The sequence below is a fragment of the Mesoplodon mirus genome, assembly GCF_964341445.2.
Source record: "Mesoplodon mirus genome assembly, chromosome: 19".
Taxonomy (NCBI): Eukaryota; Metazoa; Chordata; class Mammalia; order Artiodactyla; family Ziphiidae; genus Mesoplodon; species Mesoplodon mirus.
In genome coordinates this window covers 65,454,324-65,478,551 of record NC_138995.1, presented here as the reverse complement: position 1 = coordinate 65,478,551, position 24,228 = coordinate 65,454,324, and the positions used below count along the sequence as shown (strand labels likewise).

Sequence of the window (24,228 nt, the reverse complement as noted above, 5' to 3'; positions counted from 1 at the left end):
ACTCCAGCTCTGTTTTTCTTCTCAAGATTGCTTTGGCTGTTCGGGGTCTTTTGTGTTTCCATACAAATTGGGAAATATTTTGTGGTAGTTTTCTGAAAAATGCCATTGGTATTTTGATAGGGATTGCATTGACTCTGTAGATTGCTTTGTGTAGTATAGTCATTTCACAGTGTTGATTCTTCCAATCCAAGAACATGGTATATCTCTCCACCTGTTTGTGTCATCTTTGATTTGTTTCATCAGTGTCTTATAGTTTTCTGAGTAAAAGTCTTTTGTCTCCTTAGGTAGGTTTATTCCTAGGTATTTTATTCCTTTTGTTGCATGGGTAAATGGGAGTGTTTCCTTAATTTCTCTTTCAGACTTTTCATCTTTAGTGTATGGGAATGAAAGGGATATCTGTACATTAATTTTGTATCCTGCAGCCTTACAAACTTCATTGATTAACTCTAGTAGGTTTCTGGTAGCACCTTTAGGATTCTCTGTATATAGTATCATGTCATCTAGTGGCAAACAGTGACAGCTTAACTTCTTCTTTTCCGAGTTGGATTCCTTTTATTTCTTTTTCTTATCTGATTGTTGTAGGTAAAAATTCCAAAAGTGTGTTGAATAATAGTGGTGAGAGTGGGCAACGTTGTCTTGTTCCTGATCTTAGTGGAAATAGTTTCACTTTTTCACCATTGAGAACAATGATGACTGTGGGTTTGTCATATATGGCCTTTACTATGTTGAGGAAAGTTCCCTCTATGCCTACTTTCTAGAGGTTTATCATAAATGGCTGTTTAATATTGTTGAAAGCATTTTCTGCATGTATTGAGATGATCATATGGTTTTTATCCTTCAGGTTTTTTAATATGGTGTATCACATTGATTTGCATGTATTGAAGAATCCTTGTGTCACTGGGATAAACCCAGCTTGATTATGGTGTATGATCCTTTTAATGTGCTGTTGGATTCTTTTTGCTAGTATTTTGCTGAGAATTTTTGCATGTATGTTCATCAGTAATATTGGCCTGTAGTTTTCATTATTTGTGACATCTTTGTCTGGCTTTGGTATCAGGGAGATGGTGGTCTCATAGAATAAGTTTGGGAGTGTTCCTCTCTCTGCTATATTTTGGAAGAGTTTGAGAAGGTTAGGTGTTAACTCTTCTCTAAATATTTGATAGAATTTGCCTTTGAAGCCATCTGGTCCTGGGCTTTTGTTTGTTGGAAGATTTTAATGACAGTCTCAATTTCAGTGCTTTGGATTGGTTTGTTTATAGTTTCTATTTCTTCCTGGTTCACTCTTGGAAGTTTGTGCTTTTCTAAGAATTTGTCCATTTCTTCCAGGTTGTCCATTTTACTGGCATATAGTTGCTTGCAGTAACCTCTCATAATCCTTTGTATTTCTGCAGTGTCAGTTGTTACTTCTCCTTTTTCATTTGTAATTTTATTGATTTGAGTCTTCTCCCTTTTTTTCTTGATGACTCTGGCTAATGGTTTTATCACTTTTGTTTATCTTCTCAAAGAATCAGCTTTTAGGTTTTTTTATCTTTGCTGTTTCCTTCATTTCTTTTTCATTTATTTCTGATCTGACCGTTATGATTTCTTTCCTCTGCTGACTTTGGGTTTTTTTTCTTTCTTTCTTTCTCTAATTGCTTTAGGTGTAAGTTTAGCTTGTTTATTTGAGATGTTTCTTGTTTTGTGAGGCAGGATTGTATTGCTATAAACTTCCCTCTTAGAACTGCTTTTGCTGCATCCCATAGGTTTGGGGTCGTCATGTTTTCATTGCCATTTGTTTCTAGGTATTTTTTAATTTCCTCTTTGATTTCTTCAGTGATCTCTTGGTTATAAAGTAGTGTATTGTTTAGTGTCCATGTGGTTGTATTCTTTTACAGATTTTTTCCTGTAATTGATATCTATTCTGATAGCGTTGTCGGAAAAGATACATGATACAATTTCAATTTTCTTAAATTTATCAGTGCTTGATTTGTGACCCAAGATATGATCTATCCTGAAGAATGTTCCTCAAACACTTGAGAAAGAGTGTATTCTGTTGTTTTTGGATGGAATGTCCTATAAATACCAATTAAGTCCATCTTGTTTAATGTATCATTTAAAGCTTGTGTTTCCTTATTTATTTTCATTTTGGATGATCTGTTCATTGGTGAAAGAGGGGTGTTAAAGTCCCCTACTATGATTGTGTTACCTTCGATTTCCCCTTTTATGGCTGTTAGCCTTTTCCTTATGTATGGAGGTGCTCCTATATTGGGTGCATAAATATGTACAATTGTTATATCTTCTTAGGTTGATCCCTTGATGACTATGTAGTGTCCTTCTTTGTCTCCTGTAATAGTCTTTATTTTAAAGTCTCTTTTGTCTGATATGAGAATTGCTACTCTAGCTTTCTTCTGATTTCCATTTGCATGGAATATTTTATTCCATCCCCTCACTTTCAGTCTGTTTGTGTCCCTAGGTCTGAAGTGGGTCTCTTGTAGACCGCATATATACCGGTCGTGTTTTCAGATCCATTCAGCCAGTCTGTGTCTTTTGGTTGGAGCATTTAATCCATTTACATTTAAGGTAATTATTGATATGTATGTTCTTATTACCATTTTCTTGATTGTTTTGGGTTTATCATTGTATGTCTTTTCCTTCTCTTGTGTTTCCTGCCTAGAGAAGTTCCTTTAGCATTTGTTGTGAAGCTGGTTTGGTGGTGCTGCATTCTCTTAGATTTTGCTTGTCTGTAAAGGTTTTAATTTCTCTGTTGCATCTGAATGAGATCCTTGCTGGGTAGAGTAATCTTGGTTGTAGCTTCTCCCCTTTCTTCACTTTAAATATGTCCTGCCTGTCCCTTCTGGCTTGCAGAGTTTCTGCTGAAAGATCAGCTGTTAACCTTATGGGGATTCCCTTGTATGTTTTTTGTTGTTTTTCCCTTGCTGCTTTTAATATTATTTCTTTGCATTTAATTTTTGATAGTTTGATTAATATGTGTTTTGGCATGTTTCTCCTTGGGTGTATCTTGTATGGGACTCTCTGCACTTCCTGGACTTGATTAACGATTTCCTTTCACATATTAGCGAAGTTTTCAACTATAATCTCTTCAAATATTTTCTCTGTCTCTTTCTTTTTCTCTTCTACTTCTGTGACCCCTATATTCGAATGTTGGTGTGTTTAACATTGTCCCAGAAGTGTCTCAGATTGTCCTCAATTCTTTTCATTCTTTTTTCTTTATTCTGCTCTGTGGTAGTTATTTCCACTCTTTTATCTTCCAGGTCATTTATCCATTCTTCTGCCTCAGTTATTCTGCTATTGTTTCCTTCTAGAAAATTTTCAATTCCATTTACTGTGTTGTTCATCATTGTTTGTTTGCTCTTTAGTTCTTCTAGGTCCTTGTTAAACATGTCTTGTATATTCTCCATTCCAGTTCCAAGATTTGGGATCATATTTAGTATCATTACTCTGAATTCTTTTTCAGGTAGACTGCCTATTTCCTCTACATTTGTTTGGTCTGGTGGGTTTTTACCTTGTTCCTTCATCTGCTCTGTGTTTCTCTGTCTTCTCATTTGGCTTTGTGGACGGTGTTTGGGGTCTCCTTTACGCAGGCTGAAGATTCGTAGTTCCCGTTGTTTTTGGTGTCTGCCCCCAGTGGCTAAGGTTGGTTCAGTGGGTTGTGTATGCTTTCTGGTGGAGAGGACTGGTGCCTGTGTTCTGGTGGGTTTGTCTGGATCTTGTCTTTCTGTTGGGCAGGTCCGCATCCGGTGTTGTGTTTTGGGGTGTCTGTGACCTATTATGATTTTAGGCAGCCTCTCTGATAATTGGTGGGCCTGCATTCCTGTCTTGCTAGTTGTTTGGCATTGGATGTCCAGCACGGGATCTTACTGGTCTTTGAGTGGAGCTGGGTCTTAGCATTGAGACGGATATCTCTGGGAGGCTTTCGCCGTTTTGATATTATAAGGTGCCCAAGGTCTCTGGTAGACCAATATTCTGAACTCTGCTCTCCCAACTCAGAGGCACAGGCCTGACACCCGGCTGGAGCACCAAGACCCTCTCAGCCACACAGCTGGGGGTGAGAGCAAGAGCTAGCTTTGGTACATCTCAAAGAACACCAATGAGATTCACTCACCATTTTCTCTCCATCAGTGAAGAAAACAAAATTCAGTGTTCGGTGAGTCAGCCACCTTGGTAGCCAGCCTCCAAGAAGGCCCTAATCATACCCTAATTATCTCCCAGTCATCATGCACCTGTGTGCCTCCTCACAGTTGAAAAGGGCTGATGTTTTAACTAATAAGACATTGCAGAAATGACAAAGTGCAGCTTCCAAAGGTATAAAAGATATTGGAGCTTCTGCTTTGGTTTCTGCTAGATCACTCATCCTGGGGTAAGCCAGCTGCCATGTCATGAGGACACTCAAGCAGCCCTAAGGAGAGATTCATGTGGCAAGGAGCTGAGGCCTCTTACTTACAGCCACATGAGTGAGTCATCTCACAAGTCACAATACTTAATTTTATTTATTTATGGTTGTGTTGGGTCTTCGATGCTGCACAGGGTTTCTCTAGTTGTGTCGAGCAGGGGCTACTCATCATTGTGGTGCATGGGTTTCTCCTTGCTGTGGTTTCTCTTCTTGTGGAGTATGGGCTCTAGGTGCATGGACTTCAGTAGTTGTGTCACGCAGGCTCAGTAGTTGTTGCTTGCAGGCTCTAGAACGCAGGCCAAGTAGTCGTGGCACACGGGCTTAGTTGCTCTACAGCCTGTGGGATCTTCCCAGACCATGGATTGAACCCCTGTCCCCTGCATTGGCAGGCAAATTCTTACCCACTGAGCTACCAGGGAAGTCCAGTGTGCTCTTTTTTAAACCTAGTCTGTTTTCATTATTTTCTATCTTAACTGTTCTATATTAAATAAAAAATAATAATACTCCTTTCTACCCCTCCTCTTTGAGGATGATATATGAAGAAGTATGTCTTATTTATTAATCTGAAATTTTCACCTTACTTTTAAGAAGTAATCACAATGTCAAGTATTTAATACCTTTCACTTCCACCTTGAAAAGCATGGATATTAAAGTGCTAATATAATTACCTTCCCTAGTCTATCATTTTTACTTTTTGTTATATATAAAAAACAACTAAAAATATGCATGGTTTGTAAGGAAATGACAAATTTCAGAAAATTCAGAATCTGCATACACTCTATACATAGCTTCTAGATACAGACACAGAAAATTGCCAGATACTCAGAGCCCCCCTTGTCCAATTCTAGTGACTCCCCTTAAGGTTTAATATTGTTCTGGTATCTAACAAAAAGATCACTTTACCTGTATTTTGTATTTTATATAAATGTAATGGCACAGTAAAATCACTTTTGGATTGGGCTTTTTTATTTTATGTTGTTTATGAATACGCCTATATGGTTGCCTGTTGTTGTTGTCATGCACTGACACTGTTGCATAGGATTCCATAGTGTAAATATTTAACTATTAATTAATTTTTTCCAAAACGTATTACAATATGAGTGATTTTCAGTTTGGGTCTATTGAGAATTGCACTGGTATATACATACTAGAACTTGAACTTTGGTGGTATGTGTATAAATTATTGTTCAATATACATGTAGTAGTAAAATTTCTGACTCATAGCTTTCATCTGTTTATCTTTTTAGATATTTCTAAATATTTTCAAAACATTTGTATGATTTTTCATCCTCAGCAGCAGTGAATGAGATTCAAGGATTACACACATTCTTGTCAAACTTGATAATACCTGTCATTTTCATTTGAACTTTCTGGTTGGTGAGTGATAATTCCAGGTATGACTTTTTTGCATTTAATTGACTACTAAGAAGCCAAGCATCTTTTGATATGTTTACTTAACGTTCTGTACTCTCTTTCTTGAAATATCTTTTGGTATATTTTTCCCATCTTTGCTATTACATTATCTTCTTATTGAAGACTTTTTTTTTTTAACATCTGAAGACTTCTTATTTTTAGGAGTTTTAAATATATACTTGATATAAGTTCTTCTGTCTTTCTGTCTCTCCTCTTTCTTTAGATGAGTGTCAGTTTTTAATGTTAATAACATCTAATTTGTTATTTTCCTCTATTTAGTCTTATTTCTATTTATTTATGTAATCTTCTTATCTGTTGCAGAACACATTATGTATTCTAAACCACAAATATGTTTTCGTTTCTTCAATAAATCTAATTGTTAAGCTTTAAATTTAAGTTAACTTTCTGAACTAAATATGTTGTATCATAGTGAGCATTAATTTGTCTGTGACAGCTGAAAGGTTACATTTATTCAGAAAATGTTGTATTCAGCTTTCTTTTCATTTGCTCCTACTTCTCATTGATTCACAGAGGTAAACATCACTTCATCCATGGATCTGACTTTTCTTGATTTCTCATGGTCATTCTCATTAATTCTTCTTGCCTCATAAAATCTTTAGGCATTGCATTATTCCACAAAAGCAAAAAGCTTCCTTGGGCCTTTTTCCTCAGGAGATTGATTATTCCCACATTTTAAATGGGAGATTGCAATAAGTTAGGAGAAAATGCCACAGGGGTCTCTCTCTTTTTTTTTTTCTTTCACATCTTGTATCAGCCTCTGCTTGCACTCTGTGTTCAAAGATTTTTGTACAACACATTGATAGAAGTGCCAGGTGTTTCTCTCCTTGGGGCAAAAGACAGATTAATTACCTGACAAATAAAATAAAGATAGTGTCCTTCTCTGTTCACATGTTGGAAAGGATTGCTTGCATCCTAATTTAAAAGTTTCAGGTGAGTGAAGCTTAAGATTCCAAAGCTTTAATCCATATTTGCACCATGCACAGCATCCAACAGGACTGCTTTACATAACCCCATGAGACTTTTGTGTGCAAGTGAAATAGATAAAAATATAAAACTATTGTTGTCTTTTTGGGTCATAAAAAAGATTTTTTTTCTCATTTAAAATATTTTTTTTTCTAAAATCCAAAAACGTGTCAGGCTAAAATATTGGAATTTCAAACATGGTAAAACCCCTTTTGAACGATGCGAAGTGAGACTTCTTTGTAGTGCTGATTTGCATTGCCCACTTGCTTGGTTGGCCAAAAAGGGCCTACGCGTTTTTTCCTGAATATATTCAGGAAAAAAAAAACGTACGCCCATTTTGGCCAACTGCATCATTGTCGAAGTTCTGCCGCTTTTCATGTGCTTTAAAGGCGACTCTGATCTACCTCTTGAAAACGGTTTCCTGCAATTCTGCCTTGTTTTCAAATCCTCTTCGTTGCCTTACCTCAATAAGGTACGAAAGTTATCATTTATTATCCTGCAGGTTTGTGAATTTTAGTGCCTCTGAGATTCATTTTTCAACTCGCCTTTTTGGGAGCTGGCCTCCAAACCGCAGGATTGCTTCAGGCCGTATTCTGGTTCCGGGGGGCAGGCAGAGCCTTTGGTTAATTCTTCTTCCTGATTGGAAATTAGAGTGACATGTGTCTGTCCAAACACCTAGAGCTGATCTCTCATTGGTTCCCCCTCTACCCGTTCAACCTCTGGACAAACTGCAAACTGTACGAAACAGGAGGTTAAAGGTGCTGATTTTCCAAGTGGGGAGATTGTTGGTAAAGCAGCTGGAATGGCGAACCCGAGCACCACGAGATGAAAAATGAGGTGCGTTTTAGAAACGTTTCCCGATCATATGGTGTACCATCCTCTGGGTTTCCCATGCATGTTTTAGCTGTAGGAAGATTCCCTTGAACCTGGAGATTTCTGACCCATGGAATGGGTAGCACGCAGTATTACTTTAAAGGGTCTGCATTTGCTCACGCAACCTCACCAATCCGGTGGCCCCCAAGAGTGTCCAGCCTTATGTCTCTTCCAGCTGTGGGTCTAGATGTGGTCAATCCAGGTTGCATCACAGCCACTGAGAACGAATTTTGTAAGAATTTCTCTCTCTTTCACTATCTTTGCTTTTTTTTGTAATTTGTATTTATAATGGGATTTAGCTGATTTTCAATGCTGTGTTTGTGCCCCTTTACACCCACTATATTCACTTACCGAGAAATATCAATAAATGCTTTTTAAGATTCTTACTACGCGGATATATTCTTCTGTGGTGAATAAGGTGTGTTGAGTCCAGTTCACTTAGCAATGAGTATGTCTTCTCTATTACATATTCGGTTGATTGAACGGTATCTGTGCTAATTTCAAACTGTTGTTTTATGCATCACCCCACCTCACCTTTCCCCTTAAGCAGCCATAAGTGTGTTTTCTAAATGTGTGACTCTGTTCTGTTTTGTAATTTAGTTCATGTAGCGATTTTTACATTCCGTCTATAACTGATATCTTATGATAAGTTTCTTTATCTGTGTGACGTATTTCTCTTAGAATCATCGTACCTAAATCCACTCATTATGCTGCTACTAGCCTTAGGACATTGATTTCATGGCTGAGTGATATTCCATTGTACATAAGTACTACAACTTGTTTATCCATTTTTCTCTTTCATGAGATACTTAAGGTGTACCCGAGTCGAGGATTTTGTGAACAGAGCAGCCCTAAAATTTGGGGTGCCTGTGTCCTGTCGATTTTTGGTTTTCTCAAGATATAAGCCCATGAGTGGAAGTGCCCTGTGCTCTGTAGCTCTGTTTTTTAGATGTTTTAGGAAACACCATACAATTTTCGAGAGTGGCCGTTGGCAATTTATATCACGCCCATCAGCGTAAAAAAGCTCCCTTTTCTCCTTGACTTGCCCTGCATTTCTGGTTTTTACACTTTTTCAGCATGGCCCTTTTGACCAATGCCTAGTGAGACTTCTTTGCAGTGTTGATTTGCATTGCCCGCTTGTTTGGTTGGCCAAAAAGGGTGAATGCGTTTTTTCCTGAATATATTCAGGTGCTCACCAGGGCATGTAGCAGGTGTGGGTGAGTGTCACGTAGCGCACACCCAGCGCATAGAAGGTACGCAGGATGGAGAGGCAACTGTCCAGTGAGTGGCCGCCCTCCACACCAGTAAGGCAAGCCAACTTCCGGGTATTGTTGAGAGCTGGGGGCACATAGGTCAGATGATCATTTTCAGAGGCAGGGGTAGCTTACTGAAGTCCCTAACACCCACTACCACCAGTCTGTTTACCTTTTTTTTTGGCCGTGCCACGCAGCATGAGGGCTCTTAGTTCCCCCACCGGGAATCAAACCCGACCCCCCTGCAGTGGAAGCGTGGAGTCTTAACCTCTAGACTACCAGGGAAGTCCCCCGTCTACCTTTAACTGAGGTCACAAGCTCCGGCTCAGAATAGGAGGCACACATGAGGTGGATGAGGTCAATTTGTTCCAGGATGAGGCGCACAGCATCCCATTCGTGGGTCTGGCATGGGACGTAGGCTGACCAGAACTGAGGGAAGGCCAGGGCTTAGTTTGGGCTTTGGAACTCCTTGGGCTTCTCATAGCCTCCTCAGCTGGCACAGCACTCACTGTGCCCAGAAGTCACATGTAATGCGTTGCTTTTTCTGTGGTACTTGGAAGCCCGTCAGGTGGGCTCACTGTGACCCCTGTAGGCCCCAGCATCCATGGCATGGCACTTTCTAGGTCACTATGGTAACTTCGTTCCAATGTGAGTAACCTGTGGTCTCTGAGGCCCCCAAAGTGCCCCACATTCCCCAGCAGCCATGGTGGCACCTTGTGTGTCCCTTTGGTACCTGGCCACCCACGAGACCATCTTTCAGCCTGTCCAAGCTGGTCTAGCCATGGCTGAAATTGCGCAGATTAACATGCTGTAGCCCATTGTGGTAAAACTGCCTCAGGACCAGGGGCATGTTGTTGTGGCTGGAGGGAGGTCAAGGCAAATGGGTGGGCTCCTTAGGTCTTGGGATCGGGCAGGACACATTGCCTGGCCTGGGCCAGCCTGGGGGTCCCCCACCTCACACTGTCACACAGACTATACTAGGAGCAGCTGAGGCCTGGGCTGAGGGTTTCCCACCAGGGAGGGGATGACAGAGAAGGGGAAGGACATCCATAGATGATGGAGAGGACATCCAGGGGTGGTGTGAGGGAGCCTCCCCACTAGCGCTACATGCTCCGGACCTCCTCCCCTGCCCAGGGCCAGGCTAGGCCCCCACCGGCCCCCAGCAGCCCGCACACACTGCAGCCACCCTTCCACAAGCGGGAAGTCCCGCATCAGGGCCCGCGTGCGCTCCCGCGGACTTGGGGTGCTGGAGGTGCCCAGCGTGGTCTGCACGAGGGTTACTGATCACAGCAGCAGACCCAGCAGGAACAGCAGAGGCCGCTGGCTGCGTGCACGGGGACCTTCGAGGCCCCCGGGCCGCAAGCTGCGCAGGGCAAGGCAGGCGGGCAGAGGCGGGTCTGATAGGGGCGGGCGACGGGGTTCTGCCCGTCGACACAGGCCACCCAGCGGCGTGGCCTCGCGAGGGGGGCGGGGTGAGGGAGGGGATACAGAGTCACAGGACCCTGCGACCCGTGTGCGGAGAGCCGCGATCCGGGAAGCCCGGCAGCCACAGGGCGGCACTGCCCTCCCGCCGCCTGCTCAGAGGCAGCTCCCGTGGGCTAAGCTGGCCTCTGCTGAGAGCCCACTCGCCTCCCATCGCGGGTTCCCTCCGCCCCCGCCCCTCTTCCCACACCCACTGCTCCGAGGGGGCGCCCTAGGGTGCTCTCCCCCGCCTCTAACCTTCCTGTCCAAAATGGGGTGCTTCTCTCAGAGGGCCACCTGCAGCCCGTGGCCTCCCGGGAGCACACCTCGTCCCCATCTGCCTGCAGCCGGCCCCGCCCACCCCGAGGGCTGCGTGCGAGGGTCTCTGTGGCCACAAGTGCTCTGGGCTCCCGGTTTCCCGGTACTGGGCCATGGGGGCTGGTGTGGGGGAAGAGATAATTTCTGGAAATGGGGGGGTAACCTTGTGAGCTCTGGATTCAGGAGCGGGCCCTCTGCCCCCGACCTTCTCTCTCCTCCTACTTGACTCCCCAACCTGCATGACCATTCTCTGGGGACTTGAACCAGCGCCTGGGAACTATCAGGAACCTCCCCCACTTCTGTCAGCCAGCCTCAGGAGAGCGCCCTCAGGAGCTGCTACACCTCCCCAGGGCCTGAATAGAGGGACTTTTGGGATGTGAACTGAACAACCTTCTGGGGAGAGTCAACACCCTTTTACTCAACAGAGCAGGAACTCAGTCAGTAGGCTATTTGTGTGGAAGGAAATGAAGTCGCTTCCATGGCAGAAGAGCCCCCACCGCAGCAACCTTCGTCCCAGAGCTGCTGGCTGACCTTCTGGCCAGGATCCCTCCTACCTCAGCGTGGAAGGCCCGGCCTCGTGGAGAAGTGTAGATTCTGAAGAAAGACCTGGCACCTGGGTTCTGCTGCTACACTTGCCTTATCTCGTGGCCCTTGTGGCTCTAGCTTTCCCAGAAACCTCAAGGGCTAAGTGCCTGTGCTTGCTCAGAGGCCGCACGCCATTCCCCATTTCCAGCCTCAGGCCCTCCCGCTAGCTGCCTCCTCTAGGGACCCCCTCCCCCCAACACACACACACACACACGCACGCACACTGGGGATGTGCCTTCTCACAGCAGCTCAACCACTGAGATGATTTAGGGACTGTGCCCAAACTCCTGCATCCCCAGCCTCTCAAGTTTTTGCTCTGATCCCTGGCACCCCCTGGAGCTGTTCCACCTTTGGAACCTTTCCTAGGTGGCAGGAGTGCCTAGCACAGGGGTAGTGACCTAAGTCTGAGCACTGGCGACCCTACAAATCTGTTACAGAAAAACATTTTATTGAGCAGTAAGGGACCCCACTGGGGACAGAAAGGGCTGGCAATAAAGAAGCATGTGAACCTCGGGGCGGGGTGCGTGCTGCTTGACTCTCCATCCTGTTCTTGCTTCAGGGAGCAGGGCTTCCTGGGCCTCTGTCCTGCCTCCTGAGACCCCAGGCAGGAGGCTCTTTGCGAAGCCACAGATTGCTGCTTTCAGTTTCAAAAAGCCCAGCTCCCCCCTGGTTTGTGGTGGTGACCGCTGACAATGGCTCAGGGCAGGAGCCCATGTGGTAGACTGCTAAGGCTTCTCTGCACCCTGTCTCTGCTCCTGCATCCTCCTCGGCTCGCAGAGTGCAGACTTCACTATCTCCAGCTCACAAAGGGGCCCCTGAGGATTGAGCAGAGGAATGCCAGGTTTTCTTCCAGGCCAGCTTCCGCCCTGGGATGTTCAGGGCAGACTCTCATTTCAAACCTCACTTTCTGAGGCTCCTGGCTTATGGCCATTTAGTGTGCAGGGAGGCTCCTGGCTGAAGAAGGCTCAGACAGAACGACGCAGGTTCTAATCTGTGGTAGTGGGCAGGGGTGGGGGGCGGGAGGGGTCACTGCAGGAAGAGGCATTCGCTGTCTTAGGCAGTTAAACCATTGCCCTGTCTTCAGAATGGTTCAGCCAGCAAGATTCTGTGGAGTCCGCCTCCTGGCACCATGCTACAATCGCCGGATTTTGGGTCTGGAGCAACCGAGATCTTCGTCCGACTCTTCTGGAGTGTGCTTTCTCTCGGGAGCACATCTGGGGACTAGCTTCTCGGCTTCTGCCTTTGCTGGCATGGCCAAAGGAGCATCCCCCTAGGCCCGGTAGCCACCAACCAGGCAGTATGTCTCCCCATGCCGGCCCAACTGCGTTTCTCCACACCCTCGGTTGAGGACATGGTAGTGACCAGGTTTAGGAGGAGAAATGGGAGCCACAGCTGCTGCAAAGAAAATCAGAACTGATCAGTCACTTCTGCTGTACACAGTCTCCTGCCAGAATTTCCCTCTCATGTCTCTCCCAGTTTCTGGCTGAAGACCTTTAATCTACTTGACATCCAAAACACAGACTTGGCCCATCACCTCTATGAGTCCCTAGAGAAGGGACACTGGCTGCAAAAGCAATTCCTAGAGCCTACGGCTGAATCAGGTGAGGTAGTCTCTTCACCGTTGCCAGGGAAAACAGTAGAACCCGAAAGAAATTGCAATCATGATCCTCTCCATCTCTCCCTTCCACAACAGAGAAAACATTTCTTGCAGTGTGTCACTTCTGAGGCTTTAATGGAAACGTCTTTCAAGTTTTGGAAAAAGATAACCTAATATAAATTGGTTAAGGACCCCTCCCACCTTGGCAACCCCTCTTGGGCCCCATTTATACTGCCTGTTACAACCACACTGAACTCTAGCCCTCTGATACTTTTATCTAGATTAGAACAAGGCCAAATACTGAGGCAGAGTGATCAGGAGACTCAGAACCGGGTTCTGGGTACCAAGTGTAGGCTCACATCCACCCAGCCTCCTGGGACACCATCTGCTCAGCCCTCCAGTCTCACTAGCACTTCATCACCCCCCTTTGTTCTTCCGGTCTTCCCATGAATAAGGCACCACCCTCTCCCCTAGTACTCAGCAGCTCAGTATGGGATGTGTCTGAGGGGACCGATATAGATGTGTACATGACAGCACAGAGGTGCCTGGGTTTGAAGGTGCGGTTCAAGAGTGGCCCTCTTCCTCAAACTGCTCCGTTTACCATCTGCCAACAAAAACGCACTTGCCTTTTGCTAAGAGGCCAATCAGGAAAGGGTCTGAATGGAAGCATCCTGTAGCCCAAAGCGGAAGGCAACATTTATAAAGATCAGAAGCTTCCTGAACACTAGTTCAGGGACGACCTTTCACTTGTCCTCAGCAGTGAGCACTGTGGGACCCTGAAGGTGTCCCAGGTCACTGGTATTACTTACAGCTGGGAAAGTGCTGAGGCTTAACGTAGTGGGCAAGCCCCACAGGAACATGTGGCAGCCAGGTGAGGTTGTGTGTACACCATGCCTCTTCTACAGATGCCCGGTCTCGGTGTACCTGCTGCACTGCCCAGCCAGGGAACAGAGCACAGGTTTGAGTAAATATAGACGATCCGGTCAGACACTCTCTCTCAGACAACCAAAGAGATTGGTATCTGGTGGAGAACTGGTAGGGAAGTTTCTCTGAGGGCAGCACATTTCCATAGTTATGCTGCCATGGAAACTGTGAGAAGGCCTGTGAGGTCATCACTACCCAGTGAGGTCATAATAAGGAACCTGTGACTTGCGGTCAGGCTTCAGGAAGAGGGGCAGTTTTGTGGAGGAGAGCAGGGTGGAGGCAGAGGTACTCTGCCTGGTCCCTCACCCCTGGGCTTCCCCACCCATGCCCTAGTCTAGTAGACACCCCACGTGGGGCGTGCAGGTGGGCTGGTACAGCCCCAGGGGCCCCAGGAGGGCAAGAGAGACCCACATTCTGAAATTGGCTTGAGAGGCAAGATTAACGTTAAGAGACAGCTAGGTTGTATGGCACTGACCCTAAGAGGCAGAGAATTGTGTGGACTGGGGAATCAGGGAAGGCTCCTTGGCAGTGGGCCTGAAGGACAAGTGAGATTTGGACCCATGGGGAAGAGAGGGAAGACATTCCAGTTTGGAAGAATACAAGCAAAGACACACTCTTCTCGACCTTGTCCTGCCCCAAATATAAATTCATAGAACCCTCACATTTTTACACCTGAGGGCTTAGAAAAACCAAGATGTTAAGGAGCCTACCCAGTGTTACACAGCTAGTGGAGAGGGGTTCTGCTCAATGGTTACGTTCATGTCGGGGCTCCGGATTTACAGCTGATAGGAATGTGAGGACGAGCTCAGGCCGTTTCAAACATTTCCAAGTGATACTGAGAGAGATGTTAAAGGTGCAAAATGAGGGTGCTGAATGACCTCACAAAGTGGGAATGGTGGGCCCATTTTAATATGAAATTCAAAACAAATTCATGACAAAAGGACATAATACAAAATGACAACATAATCATTACACTCCCCTCTCCCCTAGAAGTAAAAATCATTATAATCCTCTCTCTCTCCACCATGAAAGGATAAGATAAAGGCTCAGCAGCAGCCCCCGTGAAAAACATGGTCAACACTGTGAAGAGGTGTTAGTAAGACGACTTGGTCCGACTCAGAGAAGGAAAGAGACAACTCTGCCCTTAGCCTGATCAGGCCCACAGGAAGGAACCACACTTGGGGCAGCCTTTGATAGTGTGGTAATGAGAGAGAACCTTCTTTAGGAGGGGACTCCCTGTTGCCGACCTTGAAAGAGCAAAGATGGGACCTTCGTTTACTAGGGCTGTTGCAGAGGGGATGTGCCCAGGAGGTAGAGACTGCTTGGACTACCCTTTTAGAGGTTGGGCCACCCTGGTCGAGAACCACAGCACCTTCTATCCCTAAACTGCTTGAATCTGGGTGCCCGTTAGGACAGACGAAGTCAGGCCTCATTGGAGCAGACTGCCTTTGGGAGTGGTAGAAGGTAAATGTGAAGGGGAATGCTTGCTCTGGCGGAGGTTTGTCACGGCAGGTGGGCCAGCATGAGACCATTTAGAATCTCCAAGGCTCCAGAGATTACATGGCTGGGAGCATCCCTCTGATGTGGTGTGGGGACTCCTACCTTAACAGGACCTGGCTGGGCATCTGGGGGAGGCAGAATAAACGGTTTATTAACTTAAGAGAACAAGAGAATCACCTGGGGGGTTCCACAAAACCACTTAAAAAGCCTTGTACCTGGATTCTTGAGCCAACCCTCAGAAAACTTATCTAGATCTGGAGTAGGGCTCAGGAAGCTGCACTTTTAATAAGCTTCCTGGGCAGTCCCACCACAGTGGTCCATGGATAGAGCGACCAAATTATTGTGTATTCTCGGTTGCTTTTGGGAGTCAAAGTGGGCAATATTAAAAACTGCAGCAGGCATATGTATAAACAGGGAATATTCAAGGCAAGCAGAGGTGTATAGTTATTCTATGCATGAATCAGATTTGAGAAAAGCTAGCCTGGTGGTTAAAGAACACAACCCTTAGAACAGACAGACCAGATTCTTTCCTACTTACTTGGGTGATTTTGACCAAGTTCTTTTATCCTTCTGACTGTTTCTTCATATGGAATAGAGCTATGACTGTACATTTAGCACAATATTCTCTCTCGGCAAAGGTTGCTCTGGGTCCATTTGTGTTCTCTGCAACTTAACCCTTTCCAGTGCTCAAGCATTTTTAAGTTGTTTGGTGAAGTATTACATTTGACTTTCAACAGTTCATTACTTTGGGCAAAGCTTATATAATGCTGCAGAGACTAGAACCTATGCAGAGATAGTGAGAGGATGTTATAAGCTTATTCTGCCGGTTTATAAAAAAGTTTAACCTTTTCTCCTCTTCCTCCACCTGCCACCAAGAGATGAGAAAGAAGGCAGAGCCTGGAAATGCACACCAAGCAATACTTCGGTGTCAGTTTGCCTTTTATTCCTCTGCCAGTACTTCCCAGAGAGATTTCACCAAAAGTGCCTAAGCTTGCCATGGCCATTGTTGTGAAGAAAGTTTCTCTCTATTGCTAGTCACATCCCCTTTTCCTTCTCCTGGGGGCTTAATGGATGTTTGGGGGCAGGAAACAAAATTTAAACTAAAACATCAATTGAAAGAGCCTTCGTCCTAAGTGTGGTAGTTTGGAGTGTGCATCTTCTCAGAGTCTACTGAATTCTGCCCCAGTGGAAACTGTTATTAAGGGGCACCCATAGAAACATCGCTTATTGTTAGAAACCACGACATAATACAGAGCCAAGATCAACATTATTCTTCACGTGAAAGACTATAGAGAGCCGAGCTCAGTAGTTCACCCTCAAGTGCTGGCCAGCAACTTACCTTTTGAAGCCAGACTGCAGCCCGGGTCTTCAGAAGGTGACTAGGCAGCCCAGAGCACCCCACTGACAAGTGTGCTCACCCGTCCAGCACAGAGGGGAAGGTCCCTGTTACGGCATCATATATAAGCCTGCTGCAATAAGGTTTGCTGGTGCAAAGGCTCTCTCACTGAGGACCCCAGTCCCGGAAGGCTTCTCCTCCGGCGAGCTGCCAGTTAAATCTTCTGAGCCAGGCTCACGTCCCAGGGATGGGTCACAAAGCTGACGACGGTGCCTGGCACCTCGCCCCCCACCCGGCCCACCCTCCCTGCTCTGTGGATGTAGTCTTGCAGGGTGAGAGGGAAATCATAATCGATGACTAGCTCCACCTGGGTGCTGTCCAGGCCCCGAGAGGCGATGTCTGTGCAGAGAAGGATGTCTCGGGAGCCCTTCTGGAAAGACTGGAAGATGCCTGCTCTCATTGAGGCTGGCATCTGTCCCTGCAGTCTTAAGTGTTGGATTTTGTGGTCATCCAGAATATATACCCCAGCCAGTTCACAGCGCTGTAGCAATTACAGAACACCAGAACAGTTCCTGTGGGGCCAATCCTATATGCTCTGTCATGCTGCCTGAGGATCTGCACCAACCCAGTCACCTTCTCTGTTCCCTTCGGCCTCATGAATGTCTGTCTGACATGAGGCATGATGCAGTGGAGCTTGTCACTGGTAACGGTGGTTAGAGAGTCTAAGCTGGCAACTTTACTCAGCAGCTGGCCTCCACCTTCGGGAAATGTGGCCCCCACCAGCACTAACTGAGCTTTGAGATTGAAGGGGTCTTTTAAGTCAGCTGGGCCTTCTGCTATATGGCTCCCCTCCAAGATGTAATCCACCAGTTCCAGGAAGCTTTCATCCAACAGCGTGTCTGCATCATCCAACACCAAGAAGGAGAGCGGCTCCAGGCTGATCAGTTGAGTTTTCAGGGCCTTCCACAGAGCCCCCGGAGTGGCCACCAGAATATCTGCTGGAGGTTGTTTGGACAGTTGCAGCCTGATCCTCCTCATGCCATGTACTCTCCCTAACTCCCGCACCTGGAGGTCCAAGGAGCTGCCCAAGGGCTGGGCCACGGCCCGCACCAGTTCGGCTAATTTTCGAGAAGGCACAAGAACCAGGCCTCGAGGAGCAGGGATACGACAGGGGTCCAGGCTTGGCTGGCCCAAGAGCCGTTGAAGGAGAGGTAGCATGTAGCTGACAGTTTTGCCACTGCCGGTTTCTGCGGCGCAGAGGATGTGGCGGCCGCGAAGGAGTGGGGGAATGGTACTCGACCGCACGGTTGTGGGCCGAACAACTTCGGGAGCAGCCTCTTGTAGTGCACTCAGAACGCGGAGCTCCAGACCCAGTTCGGTTCAGCTGCCGTTGGGCGAGAGGTTCCGCAGCGCTGGAGTCTCATATTGCACGCGCTCGATGGAGAAATGGTCCGCGTGGGCGCACCGATTCCTCCAGCCGCACGAAGCGAGTGGCACGGGCTCCCAAGGGCCCAGCGTGAGGTGTGCCGCTGGTTCAACTCCGGTCGCCGCGCTGACATCAGCAGCGGCCCCGGTCGCTCCAGCACCGGCCGCGAAGGGCTCCGCTGCCCGCTCTGCCGCTCTTCCTGCCGCCGCTGTAGAGCCCGCGGGATGCATACCACGGGCAGGGGCTCGTTGGGACCGCGGACCGTCAGGTCCCGGCGAGGCGCCAGAAGCAACTGAACCGCGAGCGACCACAGCCCCACCTGCCGTGCCAGAGCCATACTCCCCTTGCTGCGGGAGAGGCGCACGACAGTGACGTCACGGGCGCGCCAAGGCCTCGCGGACGGTGGCCGGCGCGGCTCAGTAAGGCCCGCGGAATCGGCGAACTGTGTGGAAGGAGCGGGATCTGTAGAGCTCAGCAGCGGCGAGGTCTGTAGGTCCGAACAGGGGATGGTGACTCCAGACCCCGGCCAACCTTGGGGAAGGGTGCGCGACGGAGGCAGGACCGGGGTCCGGCGATACGCGGCGATGGGGCCCTGGCATTACGAACCAGGAGGGCGGAGGGCTTCTGGCGATCCGATGTCCGATCCCTGCCGTGCTCTTTCGTCGCCCTCACAGCTCCTGTCATGGCTCGGCCAGTTCGGGTCTCCCCCTGTGACTTATGAGGGTGCGGCGATGTTCTCCCAGATGTGGTCCCCGTGTAAGGTCTTTGAATACAAGTATTTATTGAGAGTCTGAGTGAATGGTCAGGCCTGGGAGCCGAGACCAGGAGTCCGGAGTCGTAGGTCCAGGCTCACCCTTCCCTTAGAGCTCCCCAGAGAGCTGAGGGCCCCGAGGGCAAGCTGATGGCTTTCAGCGTATCTTCTCTAAAGTCAAGAGAACTCATCTCTTGGTGCTTTTCCCCTTTCTTTTCAGCTGAGGTTCATTCTCCCCTCCCTTGTCACCCTTAACAACTTCTCATCCTGAACCCACTGCTTTCTTGGGTAGTTCACCTCCACCGGCTTTCCAGTCAGATACCTCAATTCCGTAAATAGCAGCGAGGAGGGTCCTGCTACAGGTTTGTGGCCTGTCTCACAAAGCCGCGGTCAGGCAGAATATTTTACTTGAATTCAGTTGTTCAGGTTGCCGAAAAGCCTTACACTACTGGTACGTCTTGAACGGATCCCGAAAACGGGTGTCCGATCACTTCTGTAATTTCCAGGGCCTGGGGTAGGAGATAAGGTAAACGTGGATTAACCACCTGGGAGGTTCTTAACATCTGGAGAAAGAGTTTTACTTTCATCAGATACCGTTACAGAGATAAATACTACTAAATTTCAAATAGCATTTTGATACACGATAGACTTTCTGGAGAGTTACCTGTTAAGCCAGCAGAGAAGAGAGGTTTGAGTACTCATGGGTGAACAGAGTCACCCATGTATAGTCACCCACTGGATAGAGCAGTGGCTCTTGAGTGAGGGTGAGTTTGCCCTCACCCTTCCTCCAGGATGTTTGACAATGGCTGGAGACATTTTTCTTTGTCACATCCGGGGTGTGGGAGGGTGGTGGTGCTGCAGGCATCTAGTGGGTAGAGGCCAGGATGCTACTACATATCGTACGAGGCATAGGACAGCCCTCCCCACCACCCCAAAAGAATTATCTGGCCCCAAATGTCAATAGCATGCTATGGAGAAACCTTGGATAGAGGCTGAGGACTGAAGAGAGGCTGAGGTTGTCACATGTACTCTCACTTCAGGTAGTCAGTCACATTTGCCAGACTCCTGTGTGGCCCTGCCCCTTTCCCAGAATGTGTAGCAGGCACACTGATGCCATTGCTTGTCATGTCCTTGGGATGAGAAAACCTTGGGGGCTCCTCAGAGTCATAAACACAGGAAGGAGTGATTTAGGAGGGTGACGTGGGAGAAGAGAGCTTTAGGAAGAACAAAATTGTCCTCATGTGTTTGAGAAATGTGCCAGATGGAAAAGAGATGAGGTGTGCCATGGAGTGTACCGTTGCAGAAGGCAGACTGGGACTGATGCGTGACAGGGAGTCAGATTCTGAACTTGATATAGGCTGCTGTAGCAACTAGAAATGCCTAGATCTGTCTAGAGAGTGCTGGGTTTTCTGTCACTGCAAAGTTCATGTATAGGCTGATGACCACAGATTGGTGATATGATAGAGGGGAGTTGATATAAAGGATGCTCTGAGATATTGTGATTCTACACTACTTTTACGATTCTTTCCCAGAACTCGGAGCTCTTCGTTCGTTAGCTGAAGAGCTCCTTGGATGTCTGCTCTGACATGTTTCATCCATTTACATGTGCCACTCATCTTTCAGGTACAAAACAAAGAATCGCTTTGCACAAAGCCAGAAGGGATACACTGAAAGAATGATCAGAAAAGAATAATACATAGGTATGTATTTGCATTGACTTTCTCCAAGTATTTGAGACAGGGTAGCTGGTTAGTGGCTGCTTTCTTGTGCTCGAGTCCTTACAGCGTGATCACCTCAGAATGTCATAGGGATTGGAGCCTGTCTGAGCCTGTCTGTCTCTGCCCGTGGCCCCTAGTTTCTTCTTGTCATTGCTTTAGATACTGTGTAAGGCCCTTCTCTTTTCCTCCCGCTCACAGCAGACATTGAGTAACCTCTAGTTGTGACTGAGATGCATATTTCACAGTATAGTACTTTAGAAATGAGAAAGGTTTACTTATTGTGGAAACAAATGTAGGCCCCTGGGAGTGTTAGTGTCACTTGGTAATGATTTTCCCAGGGCTGCCATGGTAACTGACGTTGCCTGGTTAACCCCTAAGTTTTGAAAAGAATTCTTCCTTGGATCTCAGGTGATAGTGGTACATTCCTTCCTTCATTTATTCATTCAGTATATATTTTCTGAGCACTATGTATGTGTCAGGTACTTTTCATATGGACAGTGAATGAAACAGACAAAATTCCTGCCCTAGTGAACTGTATATTCTGATTTAATTGGCTTGGGGTGAGGCCTGGCCATTGGTAGTTTTAAAAATCTCTCCACATGATTCTAATGTACAACTAGGTTTGAGAATCACAGTTATAAGTGAAGCACTTTGGGAATTGCAAAGGCATTGCAGAAATAAAAAGTGGCTATTGGTATTCCTTCGCTATTCCCGCATTCTCCTGCCTGCATCAGGACTGTTGTACAAGTGCCGATCATTTTCTTTTCAGCCCTTTTCGCTCTTTGCCTAGACCCTTTATCCCTCTTTCTAACCTAACACCTTACCTCCTTCTGGTCTTTCAACCTCCAGCCCCTCATCTGTTTGGGATTTATCCTACACTTGCTGGGAAGCCATTGCAGGGTATAAACAGAGAAGTGGTGTTAGCAGAGATGCCTTTTTCAGACACCATACTGGCTATTGTAAGAGAATGGATAGGAGCGGGCAGGAGAAGATTTGGGGAGACTCATTATGAGACTGGCTTTGTGCACAGTGGTGGCCTTGGAGATGGAGTAAAGCAGGCAGGTTAGAGTCATATTTGGAAGGTTAGTGATGGCTTGGAGGCGAATAGGAGTAAGTGATGAATTGGATGTGGGGAATGTGGGTTAAGGATGTGTAATTGGGTAAATGGAGGCACTACTTACTGAAATGGGAAAAATTTTCTCCCCACATATTGGCCTGATAAACACCTTCTCACCCTTTAGACCTTGAATCAGAGATTCTTTCTTTTTTTATTTTAATATATTTTATTTTATTTCATTTTTATTTGGGCTGCGATGCCAGCTTGCAGGATCTTAGTTCCCCAACCAGGGATTGAACCCAGGCCCCCTGAACTGGAGGCACAGGGTCCTAACCACTGGACCACCGGGGAATTCCCAGCAGAGATTTTTTCTTTGTTTTTTTTAATATAAGTTTTAATTAATTAATTAATTAATTTTTGGTCGCGTTGGGTCTTTGTTGCCGCGCCTGGGCTTTCTGTCGTTGCGGCGAGCAGGGGCTACTCTTCGTTGCGGTGCACGGGCTTCTCACTGCAGTGGCTTCTCTTGTTGCGGAACACAGGCTCTATGCGCACCGGCTTCAGAAGTTGTGGCGCATGGGCTCAGTAGTGGTGGCTCGCGGACTTAGTTGCTCCGAGGCATGTGGGATCTTCCCGGAGCAGGGAGCAAACCCGTGTCCCCTGCATTGGCAGGCGGATTCTTGTGGGGTTTTTTTTAATATATTGGTTGGAGTATAATTGCTTTACAATGGTGTGTTAGTTTCTGCTGTATAACAAAGTGAATCAGCTATATGCATACGTATATCCCCATATCCCCTCCCTCTTGCATCTCCCTCCCACCCTCCTGATCCCACCCCTCTAGGTGGTCGCAAGGCACTGAACTGGTCTCCCTTTGCAACGCCGCTGCTTCCCACTAGCTATCTATTTTACATTTGGTAGTGTATATATGTCCATGCCACTCTCTCACTTCGTCCCAGCTTACCCTTCCCCCTCCCTGTGTCCTCACGTCCATTCTCTACATCTGCGTCGTTACTCCTGTCCTGCCCCTAGGTTCATCAGAACCATCTTATTTTTTTTAGATTCCATATATATGTGTTAGCATATGGTATTTGTTTTTCTCTTTCTGACTTACTTCACTCTGTATGACAGAGTCTAGGTCTATCCACCTCACTACAAGTAACTCAATTCCGTTTCTTTTTATGGCTGAGTAATATTCCATTGTATATATGTGCCACATCTTCTTTATCTATTCGTCTGTCGATGGACACTTAGGTTGCTTTCATGTCCTGGCTATTGTAAATAGTGCTGGCAGGCGGATTCTGAACCGCTGCGCCACCAGGGAAGTCCACAGAGATTATTTTTTAAGGGAGACCCTCCTCAACCCCCATCAGTCTCTTCCCTGCTGAGCTAGACTCCCACAGCCTTACGTAAGTGCTCCGTCATAGCACCATGCACACTTTTATTTTCACACATATCTGTAAGTTCCCTTTCTATAACCCTCTGTTCTATTGAACCTTACCCTCCTGCCTCATCTTTTTGTCTCTAGTGCCTAGCAGTGCTTGGCATATTTTAGGGGCTCAGTAAGTGTCTGTTGAATAAATAATTGGAGACAGAGGACAAGGCTTAGGAAGGGAGATCAAGGCTTTGTTTTCTACATGTGGAGTAGGAGATGCCCTTAACACATCCGAGTGGGGATGTGTTTTGAGCAGTTGGTGTGAGGTTGGGATGCCTTTGGAGATGATCATGGCCAATATTTTAAACCATGGGAGTGAATAAATTTGTGAGGGAGGATGTGTGAAATTAGAAGGGAAGAGGGCCCACGACTGAGGAGCAACCTCAACACGTGAGGGCAGGAGGTGAAACCAGCAAAAGAGACCGAAAAGCAGGGGTAGAGAGGAAAACTGGGAGAGTGTGCGGTCGACGAACCCAGGGAGGAGAGAGATCAAGCAAGAGGGGAGGCTTCACCGTGCCATGTGCTGCTAGGAGAACAAGATTGAGGACGGGTCAGTGTCTCGTAGATTGAGCCACTTCGAGGTAATTGTGACTTTAATCAGAGCAGTTTTGGCAGAGTGGCAGGGGGGGAGGCCATGCCGGAGTAGGCTGAGGAGTAAAAAGGTAGTACCTCTGAGAAGAGCATCCTTGGCAAAAGCTTTGTGATTTTTAGAGGGGACCGTGTTTGCTTAGAATAAATAAATTAACAGTTATCTCTGGGACGTGGGATTTTGATTTTCTTCGTTTTACTCCTGTTGCTCTACCTTCAAAATATTTTCAGAATGTGACCACTTCTCACCACCTCCCCTACTATCTCTCCATCCGGAGCCACCATCATCTCTGACATCGGTGACTGAAGAGCCTTCTAACTGATCTGCCTGTGCCTACCGTGGCCCCCACAGTCTGTTTTTCATACAGCAGTCAGCGTGATCATGGGGAATGTGATCAGTCATGCCACTCCTCTCCTTAAAACCCTTCACTGGCTCCTATCGTGAAGAACTAACAAAGCCCGCAGAGCGTCCGACAAGGCCATTCGGGGTCCGACCACTGTGTCCTACCTGCTCGCTGCTCTCCATCCATTGTGTATCTGACTTCCGTTACCCTCTCCTCCTTTCTGTGCTGCAACCACAGTGGCCTCCTTCCTGTTCTTCTAACACACCAGACAAGCTCCTGCC

The 24,228-nt window shown here is 46.8% G+C and overlaps 1 long non-coding RNA gene and 1 pseudogene across 6 annotated transcripts in view; one reads left to right on the top strand and one right to left on the bottom strand.

Annotated features, from left to right (window-relative positions):
* Positions 1–24,228, top strand: part of LOC309794731 — an 87,834-nt gene that overhangs the window by 25,483 nt on the left and 38,123 nt on the right. For 4 of the 5 annotated variants that reach the window (XR_014292183.1, XR_014292184.1, XR_014292185.1 and 1 more), the window contains one exon: positions 20,435–20,511. This is a non-coding gene — a long non-coding RNA (uncharacterized lncRNA). Of the gene's footprint in view, positions 1–18,424; positions 18,546–20,434; positions 20,512–24,228 lie in introns of those variants that run through there. The other variant, XR_014292187.1, reaches the window with a different exon arrangement.
* Positions 11,754–18,397, bottom strand: LOC309794881 (putative ATP-dependent RNA helicase DDX28; annotated as a pseudogene). Its single transcript, XR_014296235.1, has 2 exons — positions 16,638–18,397; positions 11,754–12,672 (listed from the first exon to the last, which is right to left on the bottom strand). The product of XR_014296235.1 is annotated as a putative ATP-dependent RNA helicase DDX28 (transcript).